This window comes from Ranitomeya variabilis, chromosome 1 (assembly GCF_051348905.1).
Source record: "Ranitomeya variabilis isolate aRanVar5 chromosome 1, aRanVar5.hap1, whole genome shotgun sequence".
NCBI classification, from domain to species: domain Eukaryota; kingdom Metazoa; phylum Chordata; class Amphibia; order Anura; family Dendrobatidae; genus Ranitomeya; species Ranitomeya variabilis.
This window is the reverse complement of record NC_135232.1, coordinates 138,718,499-138,741,358: the sequence shown is the minus strand read 5'-3', so window position 1 is coordinate 138,741,358 and position 22,860 is coordinate 138,718,499. Positions and strand designations below refer to the sequence as shown.

At 44.3% G+C, this 22,860-nt stretch overlaps 1 protein-coding gene across 2 annotated transcripts in view; it reads left to right on the top strand.

Annotated features, from left to right (window-relative positions):
- The first annotated feature begins 7,381 nt into the window (after window positions 1-7,381).
- ARB2A (ARB2 cotranscriptional regulator A) overlaps window positions 7,382-22,860 on the top strand; it is a 616,199-nt gene continuing 600,720 nt past the window's right edge. For both annotated transcript variants that reach the window (XM_077289153.1, XM_077289144.1), the window contains exon 1: window positions 7,382-7,733. The gene's annotated coding sequence lies outside the window, so the exon portion shown is untranslated. The remainder of the gene's footprint in view (window positions 7,734-22,860) is intronic.

Here is a 22,860-nt window from a genome sequence, read left to right as displayed (position 1 = left end):
AGGCCATTCCGACACGACCAGCGATCTCGCAGCAGGGGCCTGATCGCTGGTACGTGTCACACATAGCGAGATCGCTATGGAGGTCGCTGTTGCGTCACAAAACTTGTGACTCAGCAGCGATCTCGCTAGCGATCTCGCTATGTGAGACGGGGCCTTAAAGTAAAAGACAAATTTAATAGGCTATTTATTTGGCTTCTTCACATTTAACATTAGGTGTGGCTCAGCAATACCTGTGATATTTGAGAATGGCCTACAAAAGGCTGGGGACGATTGATATGAAGAGCATTTGAGGGAAATAGTCAAACACGTTGTTCTGGGCAAGTCAGTGTTTCCAACAAATCCGCAGTAACCCTGAGATGCAATCCTGTCCACATGCGCCAATAACCCAGCAGAACATTTCAACACCACTGGAAGTTATGTCACAATGAATTACTTAGGTTCTAAAGCCCAAAAATGTAATGCACCTCTAGATAGGTGTCGCTTGTCTGAGGAAGAGATCGCACCAGATTATGGGGAGAGGGCAAGTAGGTGGGGGATAGTGGATGATTTTACTGTGACACCACCACTTACCTTAACATTGTACAGACCAATTATATGTCTTCATGGTCACATTATTTCCTCATGGCTGTAACCTCTTTCAGAATATAATGTTCCTTCCCACACAGTAAAATTGCTGAGGAATGATTTTAGGGACATGATTAAAAGTTTAAATCAGTGTTTCCCAAGCACTGTCCTCATGGTCCCCAACACTTCAGGTATTCAGAATTTCATTAGTATTGCACACTGATTTAAAGAGATGATTTGGATCAGCTCAATTCCACATTGGAAGTGTGCATTGGCAATGACTTTATCACACCACACAAATGGCTATTCTAATGCTCAGGACACATTCCTAATACCTAATACCTGACGATTGTGCACGTGTGTGGTGTCATGACATCATTGCCACTGCTCACTTCCAATGCTGACACGAGTGGCACTAGATAACCCCTTTAGGCCACATGCACATGTTCACATGTTCAGTATTTGGCCAGTATTTTACCTCAATATTTGTAAGCCGAAACCTGGAGTGGGTGATAAATGCAGAAGTGGTGACGTGTTTCTGTTATATGTTTCCTCTGATTGTTCCTCTCCTGGTTTTGGCTTATAAGTACTGAGGTAAAATACTGATGAAATGCTGAATGTGTGAACGTGGCCTAAAGGCGTTTATTTGGTCTCACAATTCTCCAGATTTCAATAAAATTGATCATTTGAAAGTGTGCTGGTAGCGAAACCAGTGTAAAAGTGAGGAGTGAGCGCACCTGGAAGTGTAATGGAGCAGAAACAGACTGAAGAGAAGCCTGTGTGCGCTTGCTACACTAAGGGCGTAACCAGAGCTTCTCTGTAGACAGCGCTCACTCTGAGCAATCCGGCGATGTCAATGAAGGCACAGGGAGCCGGCCGCATGAAAAGCCAGTACAATGCACTGTGCCACCTGCTACACTAAAGGTTCCCAATGTGCCTATTTGATTAGTCTGAAAAGTGTTTTGGGCTCACAGTATCCCTTTAAGGCCGGGGTCAATGCGAGAAACTCGTGCATTGAATTCACAAGTGTGACCCCGGCCTAAGTGTTAGGCCGGGATCACACATACGCGTGATACGGCCGAGTCTCGCAGGTGAAATCTCTCCTCTGGCGCCAGCACTTGGGAGCCGAGCGTGCAGCTCCATGTGTTGCTGTGCGGCTGCACACTCCGCTCCGGAGTGCCGGCGCCAGAGGAGGGATTTCACCTGCGAGACTCGGCCGTATCTCGCGTATGTGTGATCCCGGCCTTAAACTCATATACACAGTGTTGTAACTTATGGGTCCAAGTGTAAAATCGCCAATAGGGACAGGGTCCTCAAATATCACGGGTGTTTAATTGCACCTGACTTTTCATATATAACAAGAGGACATTCCAGGCTCCTCAAACTCCTTGGTCCGATTACTACCTCTATGGTTCCATCCTTGCTGCATACAGATCATTTGTGCAGCATTATATGGGGCAAATATCTGTATGGAGCATCTTATGGGGCCATAATCAGCATTTGTGCAGCATTGTAAGGGGAACATTTGTCTATGGAGCATCTTATGGGGCCATAATCAGCATTTGTGCAGCATTGTATGGGGCAAATGTGTCTATGGAGCATCTTATGGGGCCATAATCAGAATTTGTGCAGCATTATATGGGGCAAATGTCTGTATTGAGCATCTTATGGGGCCATAATCAGCATTTGTGCAGCATTATATGGGGCATATTTTAATATGGAGCATCTTATGGGGCCCATCATGAACTGTATAGAGCATTATATTGGGCTCCTGATTCAATATGGATATTCAAAAACACAACCTACTGATGTCTCAATCAATTTTACTTTTATTGGAACCTATTTTTATTTTTGACATTTACCGGTAGCTGCTGCATTTTCCACCCTAGGCTTATACTCGAGTCATTAAGTTTTCCTAGTTTTTTGTGGCAAAATTAGGGGTCTCAGCTTATACTCGGGTCGGCTTATACTCGAGTATATACGGTATTTCAGCTAGGAGGTCAAGGGAGAATTCAGTCCAACCCAGAGGAGCGGAGGCAAATATGGGAGCGAGCGAGCTAGGGGTTAAAAGCTAGCTACAAATCTTTGTCATTGTTCTGCCATGGAAGCATCGTCACGTCGCATGTGGAGACGGACCAGAAACTACGAAGGTGCCTGTGGAAACTACGAAGGTGCCTGTGGATACGAGAGCTTCCCTCCATCCACAAGTTACAAGAAACGGTAACATGACACATACAGCTAACTGCTATCCCCAAACCTGTACCCTACTTTTATCTGTACTTCTGACTGTAATATCTGTATATTACTCTGTATATATGTGTATTATCTAGTGCGCCTTTTGGCAATTAAAATATCAATGAATTTTGGGCTGTTCTTTTATCTCGAAACCTGATTTCCCATGTCCGTGAGTCCGGCTAGTACTTAAACGCTACCTGGGGTTGATTTCTGACCCGATATAAACTTGTTAATGGAACGGGCTTATATCTAATGAGGCACTGGTGGCAACATACCGTTCTGGTGTTATTGGGGGATCCTGGTAGTGACGGTCGGAGGTTTACATAAATATTCCTGGCCTGGGGATATATATACCGCCCTCACTGCAGAGTGCCCCGATAACCAGTGCGTGACAGGGCAGCCTCGCCGGCGACTACTTATCCTAGGTGCAGTTCCCTGACTGACCTGAGGGTAAGGGTAAGGAGGGTACCAGAGAGATGCGACTGTGTAAGCTCCGTCACAGATTGGTGACGGCAGGGCGATATCCGTATCCCCGGCTCTCCTCTTGTGTTTTTCCTTACATACATGTTACCTCTTAAACCACTCAAGTGTTGTTTTAGCAGTATGATTTGAGTCATTGTCTTGAGGAAGTTAGAAGTTGAACCTCTATCCCAGGCTCAAATCACTAACAGACAAACAGGTTTTGATCAAGAATATCCCTGTATTTCATCTATCTACCCCTCAACTTAGACCATTTTCTCTGTCCCTGCAGATGAAAAACATCCCCACAGCATGATGCTGCCACCACCATGTTTCACTGTGGGGATGGTGTTGTCGGAGTGATGAGCTGTGTTGGTTTGATGCCAGACATGGTATTTACCTTGGTGGCGAAAAAGTTTAATTTTGGTCTCATCTGACCCAGCACCTTCCTCCATACATTTGGGGAGTCCCCCACGTCTTTTCACGAACTCAAAATGTACCTTCCATTTTTTGTGTGTAAGTAAAGGCTTTTTTAGGCCCACTCTTCCATAAAGGCCACCTAGATGGAGTGTATGGCTTATTGTGGTCATATGGACAAATACTACAGTCTCTGCTTGGGAATTCTGCAGCTCCTGCAGGGTTACTTTTGGTCTCTGCTGCCTCTGATTAATTAATGCCACCTACAATTGCACGCTGAGCTCTGCCACTTACAGATTCTACGCAGAGCTCTGGCACCTACAGATTATACGCAGAGCTCTGCCACCTACAGATTATAAGCAGAGCTCAACTGACGAAGCCTTGGGTGAAATGTGCATTGGGGTTTGTTGGCCAGGGCACATGTACTCTACCCCCCTCTGCATTGACATACCATCTTTATGTGAGTATTCATCCATTGTATTTTCTTACTAAGATTAGTCACAGCACCATACTCTAGTGGTGGTATTCAGGGTAGGGTCTTTACCTCTTTACACTTTTCTAATTATTTTACATGGTATACATTGAATATGTGCTTTGGCACCATGTTGCAGGATCATTCTGTTTTTTTATATATATCTTCTGATATTTATTCAATTGTTAAAGTTATATTAATAAAATGTTTATTCGGAGACCTTTATTTGCACTCCTTTTTTCTCATGTTGGTTTATTCACCTAAAGATTAAACACCGAGCTCTGTCACCTATAGATTATAGACAGAGCTCTGCCACCTACAGATTATACGCAGAGCTCTGCCACCTAGATTATACGCAGAGCTCTGCTACGTATAGATTATAGGCAGAGCTCTCCCACCTACAGATTATATGCAGAGCTCTGCCACCTATGGATTATACGCAGAGCCCTGCCACCTATGGATTATACGCAGAGCTCTGCAACGTATGGATTATACAGAGCTCTGCCACCTACAGATGATACACGGAGCTCTACCACCTACAGATGATACGCAGAGCTCTGCCACCTACAGATGATACACAAAGCTCTGCCACATACAGATTATATGTAAAGCTCTGCCACCTACAGATTACATGCTGAGCTTTGCCACCTACAGATTACATGCTGAGCTTTGCCACCTACAGATTATGCGCAGAGCTCTGCCACCTACAGATTATGCGCAGAGCTCTGCCACCTACAGATTACATGCTCAGCTCTGCCACCTACAGATTATATGAAAAGCTCTACCACCTAGATTACACGCTGAGCTCTGCCACCTACAGATTATACGCAGAGCTCTGCCACCTACAGATTACATGCTCAGCTCTGCCACCTACAGATTATAGGTAAAGCTCTGTCACCTACAGATTACACGCTGAGCTCTGCCACCTACATATTATACACTGAGCTCTGCCACCTACAGATTATATGTAGAGCTTTGCCACCTACAGATTAAATGCAGAGCTCTGCCACCTACAGATTTTATGCAGAGCTCTGCCACCTACAGATTATATGTAGCGCTCTGCCAGCTACAGATTACACGTTGAGCTCTGCTACATTCAGGTAACATAAATAAATTACTACAGTAACATTCTGTAAGCGCTAAAATGTATACAAATTTTGAATATTTGAACTTTTGGATGAAGGTAATTAGCGCATTAATTGGCAAATTAACCCCCTTAATGATCACTGATACACCTTTTAATGGCGGCAGTTAAGGGTACTTTTACTTCAGTTCCGCTTTTTTAACAGCGCTGAGAAATAAGTGTATAGCGCCCCCCAAGGTTGGAATGTCTCCGGGGCTTCGGCTACCGGGGGTAGCCGAGACCCCAGAGAACATGACTCGGATCGCTTTTTACCGACCCCAGTGTTGTTATCACCGTTATTAACGGAATAACCGCGACCGCAAAAAAAAAAGTCAGATTTCGCATTTAATTTCTCTCTCCTCTGATGTGATCGCACATCAGAGGAGAGAGAAATGTGGTCCTCCGATCCCCCCCGGTACCTCCGGAGTCCATGCATCCCCCCGGGCCGCTGGCGTTTTTCTCCTGAAGAAAATTGAGAGTGCATGCGCAGTGCGCCCGCAAAGATCTGCCAGCTGGCACCTGGCAACAGTAGGAAATTTTTCCTATTGGTTCATTTTGATCACTGTGATAGACCCGATCACAGTGATCAAAATAAAAAAAAATAGTAAATGAAACCCCCCTTTATCACCCCCTTAGTTAGGTAAAAATAATAAAATAAAATGTATTTATTTCCATTTTTCCATTAGAGTTAGAGTTGGGCTGAGGTTAGGGTTAGGCTAAAGTTAGGGTTGGGCTGAAGTTAGGATTGGGCTAAAGTTAGGGTTGTTGTTATGGTTGGGATTAGGGTAAAGGGTGTGTTGGGGTTAGGGTTGGAGTTATAATTGGGGGGGGGGGGTTCCACTGTTTAAGTACATCAGGGGGTCTCCAAATGCGACATGGCACCACCACTGATTCCAGCCAATTTTGGGTTCAAAAAGTCAAATGGTGCTCCCTCCCTTCTGAGCCCTGCCAAGCTCCCAAACAGTGGCTTCCCCCCCATATGGGGTACCGGTGTACTCAGGAGAAATTGCACAACAAATTTTGTGGTCCATTTTCTCCTGATACCCTTGTGAAAATAAAAAAAATGTTTCCAAAGTAAATTTTCTGTAAAAAAAGTAAAATGTAAATGTTTTCCTTCTGCATTGCTTTAGTTCTTGTGAAGCACCTGAAGGGTTAATAAACTTTTTGAATGTGGTTTTGAGCACCTTGAGGGGTGCAGTTTTTAGAATGTTGTCACTTTTGGGTATTTTCTGTTATATTGACTCCCGCACCCAAACTCACTTCAAATGTGAGGACGTCCCTAAAAAATGGTCTTGTAACTTTTGTTGTAAAAATGAGAAATTGCTGGTCAACTTTTAACCCTTATAACGTCCTAACAAAAAAAAAAAAACCATATATACTCGAGTATAAGCCGACCCGAGTACAAGCTGAGGCACCTAATTTTGCCACGGAAAACTGGGTAAGCTTATTGACTCGAGTATAAGCCGGATATGCATTGTCCCCTCTTCCCTGTCCTGCTCTGTGTGGCTCCCCCGGTCCCATCTTGTATGCATGGCTCGGCTCCCCCTCACCCTCCGCGTGCCGTCGCTGCACGTCTGACACACACAGAGCGTCACACACACAGCCTGACACACACACACAGCCTGACACACACAGCCTGACACTCACACAGAGCGTCACACACACACAGCCTGACACACACAGCCTGACACTCACACACACGGCCTGACACAGAGCCTCATACACAGCATGACACACACACACACAGCCTGACACACACACACAGCCTGACGCTCGCACACAGCCTGACGCTCACACAGAGCCTCACACTCACACAGAGCCTGACACTCACACACACAGCCTGACGCTCACACACGGCCTCACGCTCACACACGGCCTCACGCTCGCACACCCCGTGCTAGTCTGGGCTCAGCACATTACATCACTGTCAACAGCTCACGTGGTTACAGTGTACACATCAGCAGCCAGCAGGGATTAACTCCTCCCATCACGTGACTGATCACCTGCTCATGACGTCATCCAGGTCCTCTGACAGTCTAGGATTCAGTAACTAACTTGTACATTGGCGAAAAATTGATCACATGACAAAAAAGGCGGTGCCCTGTCAGACCGAGGCTTGGCACGCACACATCCAGTTTCTCTTCCTTCCGGCCGGGTCCTCTCAAATGAGCTTTCTGTCCAGGCTGTGCATGTCAGTGGCTGTAGGGGCTGCTTCCTGGGATTTGGGGGATTTTAGTGGATTTTTTTAATATATATTTTTTTAGTAACAGAGCTGTGAGGAGGAAGTGCTGTGCCGTCCCCATCTGCCTCCTGGCTGGTGGCTCAGTAGTGCCCTGTCCTGTGTGTGGTGACAGCCCAGTGTTAGTAGCCACTTTATTATTTCACTGAAGAATTGTGGCCTTGTGTCTTTGTGGAGGTGAACACTCGTGGAAGTGGTGCAGCGCCCTGTAAAAGGGAGGCCAAGTGAGTGTGCAGCAGCGCCAGCATGGGGGCTTCGCATGGGGGGCTTGACTTGCTGCATGTCTATCAGATGTCGCTCGCCTGTACTATTTCATATCCCGTTATTTCCATTAGGTCCGTGCATGTAAACGTCACGTGTGTGCGCTGTGGTTACACGACTGACGCGTGCAGTCCTAATTAGTGATGAGCGAGTATACTCGTTACTCGAGATTTCTCGAGCATGCTCGGGGGTCCTCCGAGTATTTTTTAGTGCTTGGAGATTTAGTTTTTTTTGCCGCAGCTGAATGATTTACATCTGTTAGCCAGCATAAGTACATGTGGGGATTCCCTAGCAACCAGGCAACCCCCACATGTACTCAGGCTGGCTAACAGATGTAAATCATTCAGCTGAGGCGATGAAAACTAAATCTCCGAGCACTAAAAAATACTCGGAGGACCCCCGAGCGTGCTCAGGAAATCTCGAGTAACAAGTATATTCGCTCATCACTAGTCCTAATCCTATGATCCAGCATTCAATAATCCAGAAACTCCGATAATCCACTGCTTTCCAGTATGATCATACAGAATTTCCCAGCTCCATAACCATGAGAGTAAGCAGAGAGCGATGGGGCGAGGTCGCTCTTGCATTTGGAGTTCTGCTTTTTTATTCTGCTACAGGAACTCCGGCAAGAAGCTGATGTGTTGTGTGACAGTCACATACAGTGACTCATGGGAAGTAATGGCGTCCATTCAGCTTCTGCTCATGTATCAGTCATTTTTTTGGGAAAAATGCGACACTTTTTCTTCCTACGTAAATTGTATTAAACTTACGATAAAGCCTTCGATGCAAATGGGAACTTGGCCATCAAGGTGTTTGGGTTTTGTTGTGTAACTTTGTGAGGCCTCAATCACACATCCATGTACTAGTTCCATCCATTTATTTTTTTTTACCGATCTGACATATACCCATTATAATCTATTGTGCTGATTACTTGTCTGTGTTTCTTCATGGACCGTGTGTCTGTGCAGAATACATGTAGACATGTCAGATTTTTCCAGCAGCACAGATGAAAAATGCTAATACAAGTCTAAGGGTTTGTGAAAAACCTGTACAGCACACGAATGGCATCAGTCTACAGTCCGTATCTAACATTGCGAAGTGTAGGAGAAGCTTTGTCATGTATTTCTTTATTCCTTCTGTGAAAAACACTGATGGTAAATATGTACCATACATTGATGATACCGCTACCGTTTTTTCACGTACGTGTTTAAACATGGACATGTGAATGAGTTATTATTATTTTAGCCCAGGTGCAACAATTCGTTGGTAGTGCTCCATCCCAATCCCAACAGCTATTCTCAAAATAAGGCCATGTTCACACATTCAGTATTTGGTCAGTATTTTACATCAGTATTTGTAGCCAAAGCCAGGAGTGGGCGATAAATACAGAAGTGGTGCATATGTTTCTATTATACTTTTCCTCTGATTGTTCCACTCCTGATTTTGGCTTACAAATACTGATGTAAAATACTGACCAAATACTGAATATGATAATGTGGCCTTAGGCTGGTTTCACATTTGCGGTTGTGTCCGCAGTGTTTCTGACTCCTACATCAGCATGCGTCTTGATTTCATAGCTTTCACATTGTAGACGCAGGTGCATGCGTTTGCATCCGTTCGCCCGCGTCTGCTTACGCATGTGTTTTTTCGCGGTGTGCGGCAGGGCGCACAAGGGTCTATATACAGAAATCCCATGAGCCACGCCCTTTGGGCTTGTCAAGGAAATTCTTCTTGAAAAAATTTTTCATAACAAACGCATGCACATAAGCAACGCAAACGCATGCAAACGCATGCAAATATTGTGTTTTATTATCCATCATGCGTAAGTTCATGTGGATAAAAAAACGCAGCGTTATCGTGCGTTTTGCCATGCTTGTGAGGTTGCGTTTGCATACGAAATGCCTCGGACACAACCACAAATATTTTTTTTATTCTTTGAAAAGTAACAGGTCATTTCAATATAATGTTCGTTAATGGGGTTATCCTGGAATAGTAAAAAATAAAATCAATTTTAAAATGTCATTATGACTACATCTTTAAATGCATTTTAGTAAAGCACTCGTTTTGTTCAGAGGTAATCATTGTAGTACAATAAAATTATTCCTTTTGTTAACCTGACAGAAGAGTGTCTTGGAAATGTGATCCAACAGATGCCTGTGAGCAAGTGCAGTAGGAAACCTCCACTCCCTTCATGTGCAGGAAGCTGTGGGAATTATGATGTAACCTCGAAGAACCCGAGAATGCTGAGGTAAGAGGAGGCTGCTTACACTGCTGTCCACCATGTTTTTGTGAATGCTCAGTTGCTGCTGTGACCCAGAGAGAACCTTGAGTGTACGTGATTATCTCTGGTTCATATCCGCCACTGAGCATTCGTAAAGACATGGTGGATAGCAGTGTGAGCAGCCTCTTCATTCCTCAGCAACCCAGCTATCTCCAGTTTTAGATTAGAATACCCACTGGGAGCAGATGTTCGTACACATGAAAGGAGAGGGATGAGCGTCCTAATGTACATGCTCACAGACATCTGTCCTATAAAGGGAATCTGTCAATAGAATTATCCATCCTCACTCATCTATATGGGCATGAAGGTCATGGGAAGCTCATTAAAATGATACTAAGATATAAAGATGCTTCTCACAAAATGAGAATATCATCAAAAAGTTAATTTCAGTTCTTCAATACAAAAAGTGAACCTCATATATTATATAGTCATTTCAGTGATCTATTTCAAGTGATTATTTCTGCTAATCTTGATGATTGTCTTACAGCCAATGAAAACCCAAAAGTCATTATCTCAGTAAATTAGAATACTTTATAACACCAGCTTGAAAATAATTTTAAAATCTGAAATGTTGGCCTACTGAAATGTATGTTCAGGAAATGCACTCAGTACTTGGTCAGGGCTCCTTTTGCATCAATTACTGCATCAATGTGGCGTGGCATGGAGGCGATCAGCCTGCGGCACTGCTGAGGTGTTATGGAAGCCCAGGTTGCTTTGATAGCAGCCTTCAGCTCATCTGCATTGTTGGGTCTGGTGTCTCTCATCTTCCTCTTGACAATACCCCATAGATTCTCTATGGGGTTAAGGTCAGGTGAGTTTGCAGGCCAATCAAGCACAGTGATACTGTTGTTTTTAAACCAGGTATTGGTACATTTGGCAGTGTGGACAGGCGCCAAGTCCCGCTGGAGAATTAAATTTCCATCTCCAGTAAGCTTTTCGGCAGAGGGAAGCATGAAGTGCTCTAAAATTTCCTTGTAGACGGCTGCGCTGACTTTGGTCTTGATAAGACACAGTGGACCTACACCAGCAGATAACATGGCTCCCCAAACAATCACTGATTGTGTAAACTTCATACTAGACCTCAAGCAGCTTGTATTGTGTTCCTCTCCACTCTTCCTCCGGACTCTGGGACCTTGATTTCCAAATGAAATTCAAAATTTACTTTCATCTGAAAACACCTTGGACCACTGAGCATGGCCTTTTCTTAACAATCCTTTCAAGGCTTCGGTTATCCCGGTTGCTTGTGCACCTTTTCCACCACACTTTTTCCTTCCACTCAACTGTCCATTAATATGCTTGGATACAGCACTCTGTGAACAGCCAGCTTCTTTAGCAATGACCTTTTGTGGCTTACCCTCCTTGTGGAGTGTGTCAATGACTGCCTTCTAGGCATGTCAAGTCAGCAATCTTCCCCATGATTGTGAAGCCTACTGAAACAGACTAAGGGACTTTTTTAAAGGCTTAGGAAGACTTTGCAGGTGTTTTTTGTTCATTCTAATTTACTGAGATAATGACTTTTGGGTTTTAATTGGTCGTGAGCCATAATCATCAACATTAACAGAAATAAATACTTGCAATAGATCACTCTGTATAATGAGTTTCACTTTTTGTATTGCAGACCTAAAATAAATTACATTTTTGATGTTCTAATTTAGTGAGAAGCACTTGTACATTTGTCAGCTCTGCTGTCTTTCTATCACCAGGGCACCCCAACCTGTGGCTTGCAGGCCTATGATGTATGGCCCGCTGGTTGTCTGCCAGCTTGGTGCATTCGGACTAGCAAACCATTGTGAAGAGCATGTCTCCAGATGGTGAATTTTGTGAGGAGCCCTGCACAAAGGAGTAGATCTGAATATGCATATTCTGGTCTTAAGTGTTTGGAGATAGTGTAAAGGGGTTGTCCACTAATAGGACAACCCCTTCTTGATGTAAATGTTTGTCCCTGAAAAAATAGAAAAGCCTATACTTGCCTCCCGTGCCAGCACTCACGGTCCCAGGGCTCTCTCTGAGGTTGCTATAACACATGAGCCAGTCACCCAATCAAGAAGGGGTTGTCCTGGTAGTTGACAACCCCTTTTAAGTATGGTAAGCTGCAGGGCTGTGGAGTTGGTAAGCCAGACATTTGACTCCTCAATTTCCCTGACTCCGACTCAACAGCACAGACATTTATAGGACATTTCATAACTTTACCAAATTCGTATGAAAAATTGTACCAAATGCTCATCATGGTGACGTAGCCTAAGGGTATGTTCCACAGTCAGGAATCGGCAGCGCTTTGGACGCAGCACATGTCCGCTTTGTCCAAAGCGCTACAGGCTATTGAACGCAGGTGATTTTGCGTCTCCGCAAGATAAATTGACATGCTGCAGTCTGGAAAGACGCGCTACATGTCCGTCCCCGCATGTAAGCCACGGGCGTCAATGCACGCATAGTGGGCATGGGATTTCTTGAAATCCCATCTACTATGCTGTAACATCTGGACACTGCGGATGTACGCAGCATCCAACCTGCAGCGTTTACTGACCGTGGGAACATACTCTTAGACTACTTTTTATGCTCTCTTCTTTTTGTGTGTGGTCTGAGATCCCCTGGTGCGGATACATTAGATTGCTTCTGACCGCCATCACTCTCCCTGCAATATAGTGAGGGAAATATCTGAGTTTACCTTTTGTCCTGAATTTGATTTTTCTTTGACTTTTTGCATTTACTTATATGTTTATTACATTACACGAGAGTAATACAGTTTGATCGCTGTGAATTTCCCTCATCCGCTGCCCTCTGACCATTTGACAGTGCAGAGCGTATTCTGCTGGTAATGGCGCGGCTTTATGATCTGTGTGATCCAGGGGGGCATCTGGGTCAGGCATAACTTAAAATTGATTTGATTCACTTATAAAAGGTTATGTTGCTGAAACCACTTTCGTAACCCGAGGACAATACAATGCCTTACCTCTTCCATAGGGAAGTTGCTATATTTTGTTCTTAGTTTTATCACTCTCATGTCCGATAGTATATACAGTGGGGAAGATAAGTATTTGGTACATTGACGATCTTGCATGTTTGCCCCCCCCCCCACTAAGAATAGAGAGGTCTGAAATTTTTATCATAGGTACACTTCAACTGTGAGAGACAGAATCTAAAAATAAAATTCAGAAAATTACATTGTTTGATTTTTTTACTTAATTAATTTGCTTTTTATTGCATAAAATACGTATGTGATACAATAAAAAAACGTAACTTATTTGGTACAGAAACCTTTGTTTGCAATTACAGAGGTCAGACATTTCCTGTAGTTCTTGACCAAGTTTGCACACACTGCAGCAGGGATTTTGCCCCACTCCGCAATACAGATCTTCTCCAGATCTTTCATGTTTTGGGGCTGTCGCTGGATAACATTGAGTTTCATATCCCTCCAAAGAGTTAATGTGGGGTTCAGGTCTGGAGACTGGCTAGGCCACTCCAGGACCTTGAAATGCTTCTTACGGAGCCATTCTTTAGTTGCCCTGTCTGTGTGTTTCTGGTGATTGTCATCCTGGAAGACCTAGCCACCACCCATCTTCAGTGCTCTTAATGAGGGAAGTTGTTGGCCAAAAGCGCGATATATGACCCCATCCATCCTCCCCTCTATATGATGCAGTCATCCTGTCGCCTTTGCAGATAAGCAACCCCAAAGTATATTTCCCCCCCACCATGCTTCACGGTTTGGACGGTGTTCTTGGAGCTGTACTCATCCTTCTTCTTCCTCCAAATACAGCGAATGGAGTTGATACTTAAAAAGTTGTATTTTTGTCTCCTCTGACTACATGATTTGCTCTCATGCCTCCTCTGGGTCATCCTGATGGTCATTGGTGAACTTCAAATGAGCCTGGACATGTGCTGGTGTGAGCAGGGGCACCTTTCATGCCCTGCATGGAGTAGTGTGTTACTAATGGTGATGTTTGAGACTGTGGTCCCAGCTCTCTTCAGGTCATTGACCAGGTCCTCCTGTGTGTTTCTGGGTTGATTCCTGACCTTTCTCAGTATCATCCTTACCCCACTAGGCGAGATATTGCATGAAGCCCTAGAATTTTTGAGGTAGATTGACAGTCATCTTGTGTTTCTTCCATTTTCTAATAATTGCACCAACATTTGTTGCCTTCTCTCCAAGCTTCATGCCTATTGTTCTGTAGGCCGTGCAACCTTGCGCAGGTCTATAATTGTGGCCCTGATGTCTTTAGTCAGCTCTTTGGTCTTGGTCATTGTGGAGAGTTTGGAGTGTGTGGACAGGTGCAACTAATACAGGTAATGAGTGCAGAGTAGGAGGGCTTCTTAAAGAAAAACTAATATGTCTGTGAGAGCCTGAATTCTTGCTTGTTGGTTGCTGATCAAACACTTATTTCGTGCAATAAAATGCTATTTATTTAAAAATCATACAATGTGATTTTTCTGGATTTTATTTTTATATTTGTCTCTCACAGGTGAATAATAATAATAATCTTTATATAGCGCCAACATATTCCGCAGCGCTTTACAGTTTAACAGTTTCAAACACAACAGTCATAGGTAACAATGTTAACAATACAGTAATAAAGCAAAATAAGACAAAATAAAACGACCCTGCTCGTGAGAGCTTACAATCTACAATGAGGTGGGGGAGATACAAAGTACAGGTGTGTATTTACAATGATGTATTTACAATGATGGTCCAGCCATCTTCAGGGGGTGGGGGGTAGATGGAGATAGTGAATGGGCTACACACACACAAACATAAAATGAGTTTGATTAGGGAACGTGATAGGCCGCTCTGAACAAATGTGTTTTGAGCGAGCGCCTAAAACTATGCAAATTGTGGCTGGTCCTAATATCTTGGGGTAGAGCATTCCAGAGGATTGGCGCAGCACGGGAGAAGTCTTGGAGTCGGGAGTGCGAGGTACGGATTAGTGCAGAGGTTAGTCGAAAGTCGTTTGCAGAGCGCAGCGGTCGGCTAGGCCGATAGACAGAAATGAGGGAGGAGATGTAAGGGGGTGCCGCACTGTGGAGAGCTTTGTGGGTGAGAACAAGTACTTTGAATTGGATTCTGTAATGAATGGGCAGCCAGTGTAATGACTGGCGAAGAGCGGTCACGTCCGAGTAACGATTAGCCAGATGGACAACCCTGGCTGCTGCATTAAGGATAGACTGGAGAGGGGAAAGTCGCGTGAGGGGGAGGCCAATTAATAGAGCATTACAGTAGTCCAGATGGGAGTGGATTAGGGCGACAGTGAGAGTTTTTGTTGTCTCCTTGGTGAGAAAAGGGCGGATTCTAGACATGTTCTTTAGGTGTAAGCGGCACGAGCGGGCAAGAGATTGTATGTGGGAGGTGAAGGAGAGATCGGAGTCAAACATAACACCCAAACAGCGCGCCTGCTGCCGGGGTGTTATGGTGCCACCCACGGAGAGAGAAATGTCAGATTTAGGGAGGTTAGTAGAAGGCGGGAGCAGAGGAAGTTCAGTTTTGGAGAGGTTGAGTTTCAGATAGAGAGCGGTCATGATGTTGAAAACTGCGGACAGGCAGTCAGTAGCGTTCTGCAGTACAGCGGGGGTAAGGTCAGGGGATGACGTGTATAGTTGTGTGTCATCAGCATAAAGATAGTACTGAAAGCCAAATCTGCTGATGGTCTGTCCAATTGGGGCCGTGTAGAGGGAGAAGAGAAGGGGGCCAAGGACTGAGCCCTGAGGTACCCCGACAGTGAGAGGAAGAGGAGATGAAGTGGAGCCAGAGAACAGAACACTGAAGGAGCGTTCGGAAAGTTAGGAAGAGAACCAGGAGAGAGCAGTGTCCTTGATGCCTAGTGACTGGAGCCTAGAGAGTAGGAGAGGGTGGTCAACCGTGTCGAAAGCTGCAGAAAGATCGAGGAGAATGAGCAGAGAGTGGTCACCGTTACATTTTGCTGTCAGAAGGTAATTGGTCACCTTGATGAGTGCAGTTTCTGTTGAATGTAGGGGGCGGAACCCGGACTGTGAAGGGTCTAGGAGGGAGTGAGTGGAGAGGTAACGAGTAAGGCGGGAGTAGACTAGGCGCTCCAGGAGTTTTGAGATGAATGGGAGATTGGAGACCGGTCTGTAGTTGTTTGTGAATGATGGGTCAAGGGCGGGTTTTTTTAGTAATGGAGTAATGATAGAGTGTTTGAAGGAGGAGGGAAAAAAGCCAGAGGAGAGGGAGAGATTAAAGATTGTAGTTAGGTGAGTTGTGACGACTGGAGAGAGAGACTGGAGGAGGTGTGAGGGAATAAGGTCGGTGGTGCATGTAGTCGGACGAGAAGAGGAGAGGAGCTTGGAGACTTCTTCTTCTGTGATGGGATCGAAAGTGGAGAGTGAGCCAGGGGAGATGCAGGGAGGAATGGGAGTCATTGCACTTGGTGTCTGGGAGCGGATTTCCTGACGGATATTGTCTATTTTCTCTATAAAGTGGGAGGCCAGGTCATCAGCACAAATGTCTGAGATAGGGTCTTGTGCTTTTGGCCTGAGGAGGGAGTGGAAGGTGTTAAAAAGTTTCTTGGGGTTGTTGGATAGTGAGGAGATCAGGGTGGTGTAGTAGGACTGTTTGGCGAGGTGAAGGGCAGAGTTATAGGTCCTTAGTATAAATTTGAAGTGGATGAAGTCTTCTGGTGTGCGTGTTTTCCTCCATAAACGTTCAGCACACCTCGAGCATCGCTGGAGAAATCGGGTTTGCGATGTGAGCCAGGGCTGTTTCACTCTGTGTTTGGAGGTTCTGAGGGTGAGGGGAGCTACTTGGTCAAGGGTGCTTCTAAGAGTGTCATTGTAGTGATGTACAGCCAGATCAGGACAGGAAAAAGAGGAGATTGGGGACAGTGATGAGTGTAAGGAGTCTGAAAGTGTATGAGGGTTAATGGCTTGTAGATTTCTGAATGTGGTAGGTAGGAGGGTGCTGGGGTGGGCGAGGAGTTGTGAGTGTGAAGGATAGAATGTTGTGGTCAGAGAGGGGAAGCGGTGAGTTTTCTAGGCAAGAGATTGAACAGGTGAAGTGTATCTACTATAAAAATTACAGACCTCTCCATTTTTTGTACATGGGAAAACTTGCAAAATCGGCAGTGTATCAAACACTTATGTTCCCTACTGTAGGTCACTAAAGTGATAACATGTCATTCTCTCAGTGGGATAATATCATGGCAGCCCTTCACAAGCCAACCAAACCAAATCCGTTTACTTCTACCATAAAATTATACCTGGTCAGTACGTAGGGAGGGAGGGGGCACATATACAGTGGGTACGGAGAGTAATCATATCCCCATATTCGCTCTTTCATTGCAGCCATTTGGTAAATTCAAAAAAGTTCATTTTTTTTTCTCATTAATGTACACTCTGCACCCCATCTTGACTTAAAAAAACAGAAATGTAGAAATTTTTGCACATTTATTAAAGAAAAACTGAAATATCACTGGTCATAAGTATTCAGACTGTTTGCTCAGTATTGAGTAGAAGCACCCTGTGGCGGTTCACACCGTGCTGACAACAATATGTCAGGGATCCTGGGGAGGACAACTTTATCATCCCCACTACTCACACCAATTTGTTACGAACCAGGGTTGTTTGATTACCCCTGGTTCCTTCTGAAGGGGATTTATCTATACCCCACTTCCCAGTTCCGGTTTGGAACTTGCAGCTCTCTGTCCCCCCTTTACCTTCAGGTCAGATTAAGTACTGCACCTATGGTACTTAGTCGCCAGAAAGGCTGCCTGCTATGTACTGGCTATTGGGCACGATGCAGCGAGGGCATAATATTTACTCCCACACAGGTAGGAAAAAGAATTATCAACGCCGTCGCTACAAAGATTGCCAATCGCACAGAACAAAGAATTGGAACTGGTGGCAGCATAAAAGGGTCCGGAGCCAACCCAAATCAGTAGTGTAATTCATTTCAGAGGACGCAGAGTTCATATATAGACCAGGAAGAGACAAGGTAGTAAAAATTTATATATTTTACTCCCTAAAAAGGTAGGCAGTATTTACAAAGTATTAAAAGATATTATAAAGAAGACAATTCATATGTTCATTGCAATTATAAATAAAAAGGGACTAACAGAAGAAAAAACACAGTTCCTTATATCATTTCAACTCATGGCAGACCATGTGGCTCGGGGGAGGGGCACACATCAGAATGCATTACAGAGTGTGTCTCAGCTAGCTTCCTGGTCAAAGGCTAGGGAAAACTGAGCTCTCAAGGTTTTCCATTAGCTCATAACATCACTGAGTGGGCGGAGCTATGAAATGCAATCCTACTTTCTCAGAGGGATGCAGAGGTATGGAAGATTCATATCCACCGTAGCTCCAGGATGCAACCTCGCATAGCGATTACGGAATTATTATTGATCTTGTTTTGCGACTACCATTCTATGGAGACCAAACATGCCCTTCTTAGGCACAGCGAGTGAACAGTACTTTTTTTTTTTTCTCGGGTACCAAGGGCACAGGAAATTGAGAAACACCCTGGGTGATGGCCCGGCGGAAGCACATAAGAAATATATAACTCCCATATCTGTCACTAATTGGGGTCAAGTTATGGCTTCTATTAAGGTTGACATTAGCCGGAAAGCACATGGATTTCAGACAAAAGTATTCCTGCACACTCATGCCTTTGAGAAGGAGGAGGGGGGGAAAGAGTCCCACACTAGAGTTTCAAGTTACACAGTGTATCTGCCATAGGGCTTTGGTTGTTGTATTCAGGGGGAGGGAGAGAAAGGGGGGTCAAAACTGCAGCGGGTGTGTCTGTTCAGCTTTAAAGGGAACCTGAATTTGGCGGGACCAGTTTTGGGTCATATGGGCGGGGTTTTCGGGTGTTTGATTCACCCTTTCCTGACTCGCTGGCTGCATGCTGGCCGCAATATTGGATTGAAGTTCATTCTCTGTCCTCCGGAGTACACGCCAGCGCAAGGCAATATTGGCATTTGGCAAGGCCAAATTCAGGTTGCAGGTTCCCTTTAAGAGACGAAGCAGAGCTCAGTGTTCATGGTAATATACAATCAAATACCTCGTGTTCCTGACACCCTTTTGAGCTAGTACAGCCATGAGTCTTCTTGGGAATGATGCAACAAGGTTTTCACACCTGGATTTTGGGGATCCTATGCCATTCTTTCTTTCAGATCCTCTCCAGTTCTGTAAGGTTGGATGGTGAACGTTGGTGGACAGACATTTTCAGGTCTCTCCAGAGATGCTCAATTGGCTTTAGGTCAGGGCCCTGGCTGGGCCAGTCAAGAATGGTCACAGAGTTGTTCTGAAGCCACTTCTTTGTTATTTTAGCAGTGTGCTTAGGGTTATTGTCTTGTTGGAAGGTGAACCTTTAGTCAAGTCTGAGGTCCAGAGCACTCTGGAAGAGGTTTTCATCCAAGATATCTCTGTACTTGGCCGAATTCATGTTTCCTTCAATGACAACCAGTCTTCCTGTCCTTGCAGCTGGAAAACACCCATAGCATGATGCTGCCACCACCATGTTTCACTGTTGGGATTGTATTTGGCAAGTTATGAGCAGTGCCTGTTTTTCTCCACACATACCGCTTAGAATTATCACCAAAAAGGTCTATCTTCATCTACTCAGACCAGAGAATCTTATTTCTCATAGTCTGGGAGTCCTTCATGTGTTTTTTTAGCAAACTCTATGCGGTTTTTCATATGTCTTGCTCTGAGGAGATGTTTCCATCGGGCTAGTCTGCCATAAAGGTCCGACTGGTGGAGGGCTGCAGTGATAGTTGACTCTGTGGAATTTTCTCCCATCTCCCTACTGCATCTCTGGATCTCAGCCACAGTGATTTTGGGGTGGTTCTTTACCTCTCTCACCAAGACTCTTCTCCCAGCCTAGGACGACTTCTGGTGGTCCCAAACTTCTTCCATTTAAGGATTATAGAGGCCACAGTGCTCTTAGGAACCTTAAGTACTGCAGAAATTCTGTTGTAACCTTGGCAAGATCTGTGCCTTGCCACAATTCTGTCTCTGAGCTCCTTGGCCTATTCCTTTGATCTCATTATTCTCATTTGGTCTGACATGCACTGTGAGGTCTTATATAGACAGGTGTGTGCCTTTCCAAATCAAGTCCTATCAGTTTAATTAAACACAGCTGGACTCCAATGAAGGAGTAGAACCATCTCAAGGAGGATCACAAGGAAATGGACAGCATGTGACTTAAATATGAGTGTCTGAGCAAAAAGTCTGAATACTTATGATCATGTGATATTTCAGTTTTTCTTTTTTATTAAATTTGCAAAAATTACTACATTTCTGTTTTTGTGTTTTTTTGTTTGTTTTTTTTCAGTCAAGATGTGGTGCAGAGTGTACATTAATCAGAAAAAAAAATTAAGTTTACCAAATGGCTGCAATGAACCAAAGTGAAAAATTTAAAGGGATCTGAATACTTTCCGTACCCACTGTAAATATTGGGTGTACTCCACAGAGAATTCCTTCTTGATTTATAGAAGCCTGGAACTGTGCTGTTCAGCCATTTATTTCTGATATGGATGGTTAGCAACCAGTGTGGCTGCCACTTGGTTTGTCACTCACTTAACCAGACTCTTGAATGATTGATTTCTTTGTTATTGTAAATCTACTTAAAGGGATCCTGTTACCATGAAAATGCAGGCCAATTAGCAGGCACTATGTTATAGAGCAGGGGGAGCTCAGCAGATTGATCTATAGTTAGATGGGAAAAGACTCGGTATATCCAAGCTCTTCCCCCGATGAAGCTATGACGTGTGCGATACGCTTAGGGTCTGTCTCCTATGTCTTCTTCTATTGAGACATCATTATTGTTTTTATATTTACTGATCGTTAAAATATCTTCTTTCACACTTCTACTTATCATCAAGGTTTGATTTTTTTTTTTTTTTCAATTTTGCTCTACCCCTTACATTAAGGGTTTATTTAGTTACATAGTAATTAAGGTTGGAGGAAGACTTTAACTCCATCTAGTTGGACCCATAGCCTAACATGTTGATCCAGAGGAAGGCAAAAAATCTCCATGCGGAAAACAGTAAGCTCCACATTGGGGAAAAAAAAATTCCTTCCCGACTTTACATTCAGCAATCGGACTAGTTACCTGGATCAACGCCCTATCAAGGAACCTAGTGTATATAACCTGTAACATTATACTTTTCAAGAAAGGCATCCAGTCCCCTCTTAAATTTTAGTAATGAATAGTGATGAGCGAGTGTACTTGTTGCTTGGGTTTGCCCGAGCACGCTCAGGTGATCTTCCAGTATTATTGCTCAGAGATTTAGTTTTCATCTCCTCAGTTGCATGATTTACGGCTTTCAGATACGCTGAATACATATGAGGAATGCCTGTTTGTTAGGGAATTCCCACATGTATTCAGCCTGTCCAGCAGTTGTAAATCATGCAACTGAGGCGATGAAAACTATATCTCCGAGCAATAACAAATACTCGGAGATCACCCGAGCGTGCTTGGGAAAACCCGAGCAACGAGTATACTCGCTCATCACTAGTAATGAATCACTGATTACAACATCATACGGCAGAGAGTTCCATAGTCTCACTGCTCTTACAGTAAGGGATAGAATCCGCGTCTGTTATTATGCTTAACCCCTTCCCGACATGCGCCGTACTAGTACTGCTCTGCGGGAACTGAGTTCCCGCTAACCGCAGTACTAGTACGGCGGCACGATCACGCGGTCTCACAGTGAGCACCGCAGCATACGGGCGTCAGCTGTATGTGACAGCTGACACCCCGCAGCAATGCCCACGATCGGCTCTAGCGCCGATCGTGGGCATTCAACCCCTCTGATGCCGCTGTCAGTAGTGACAGCGACATAGAGGGGCATCGCTCAGGGACGGGGGCTCCCTGCGCTCTCCCACCGGAACAACGCGATGCGTTCGCGTTGTTCCGGTCTTCTCGAAGGAGTCCCTGGATCCAAAATGGCTGCGGGGCTCCTTCTGGCTCCTTCACTAAGGTGGCTTGCTGGCGCCTGCTCAGAGCAGGCACCGGAAAGCCTCCTGCACTGCCTGTCAGATCGGTGATCTGACACAGTGCTATGCAAAGTGTCAGCTCAGCGATCTGATGAAATATAGTGATGTCCCCCAAAGGGACAATGTTATAAAGTGTAAAAAAAAAAATAGAATGTATAAAAAAAATAAAAAAATCCCCAAATAACGAAAAAAAACAAATTTCCAATAAATCCATTTATGAAAATAAAAGTACACATTTGGTATTGCCGCGTCCGAAACGACCCGCTCTATAAAACTATCCCACTAGTTAACCCCTTCAGTGAACACTGCAAAAAAAATAAATAAAAAACGAGGCAAAAAACAATGCTTTATCATACTGCCGAACAAAAGTGCAATAAAATGTGATAAAAAACATGGATATAAATAACCATGGTACCGCTGAAAACGTCATCTTCTTCCGCAAAAAAAAGCCGGCATACAGCATCATCAGCAGTAAAATAAAAAAAAGTTATAGCTCTCAGAATAAAGCGATGCAAAAACAATTATTTTTTATATAAAATATTTTTTGTGTAAAAGCGCCAAAACATAAAAAATTATATAAACAAGGTATCGCTGTAATCGTACTAACCCGAAGAATAAAGCTGCTTTATCAATTTTACCACACGTGGAACGGTATAAACGCCCCCCTAAAAGAAATTCAGGAAGTGCTGGTTTTTGTTCATTCTGCCTCCCAAAAATCGGAATAAAAAGCGATCAAAAAATGTCATGTGCCCGAAAATGGTACCAATAAAAATGGCCACTCGTCCCACAAAAAACAAGACCTCGCATAACTCTGTGGGCCAAAATATGGATAAGTTATAGCTCTCAAAATGTGATGCAGA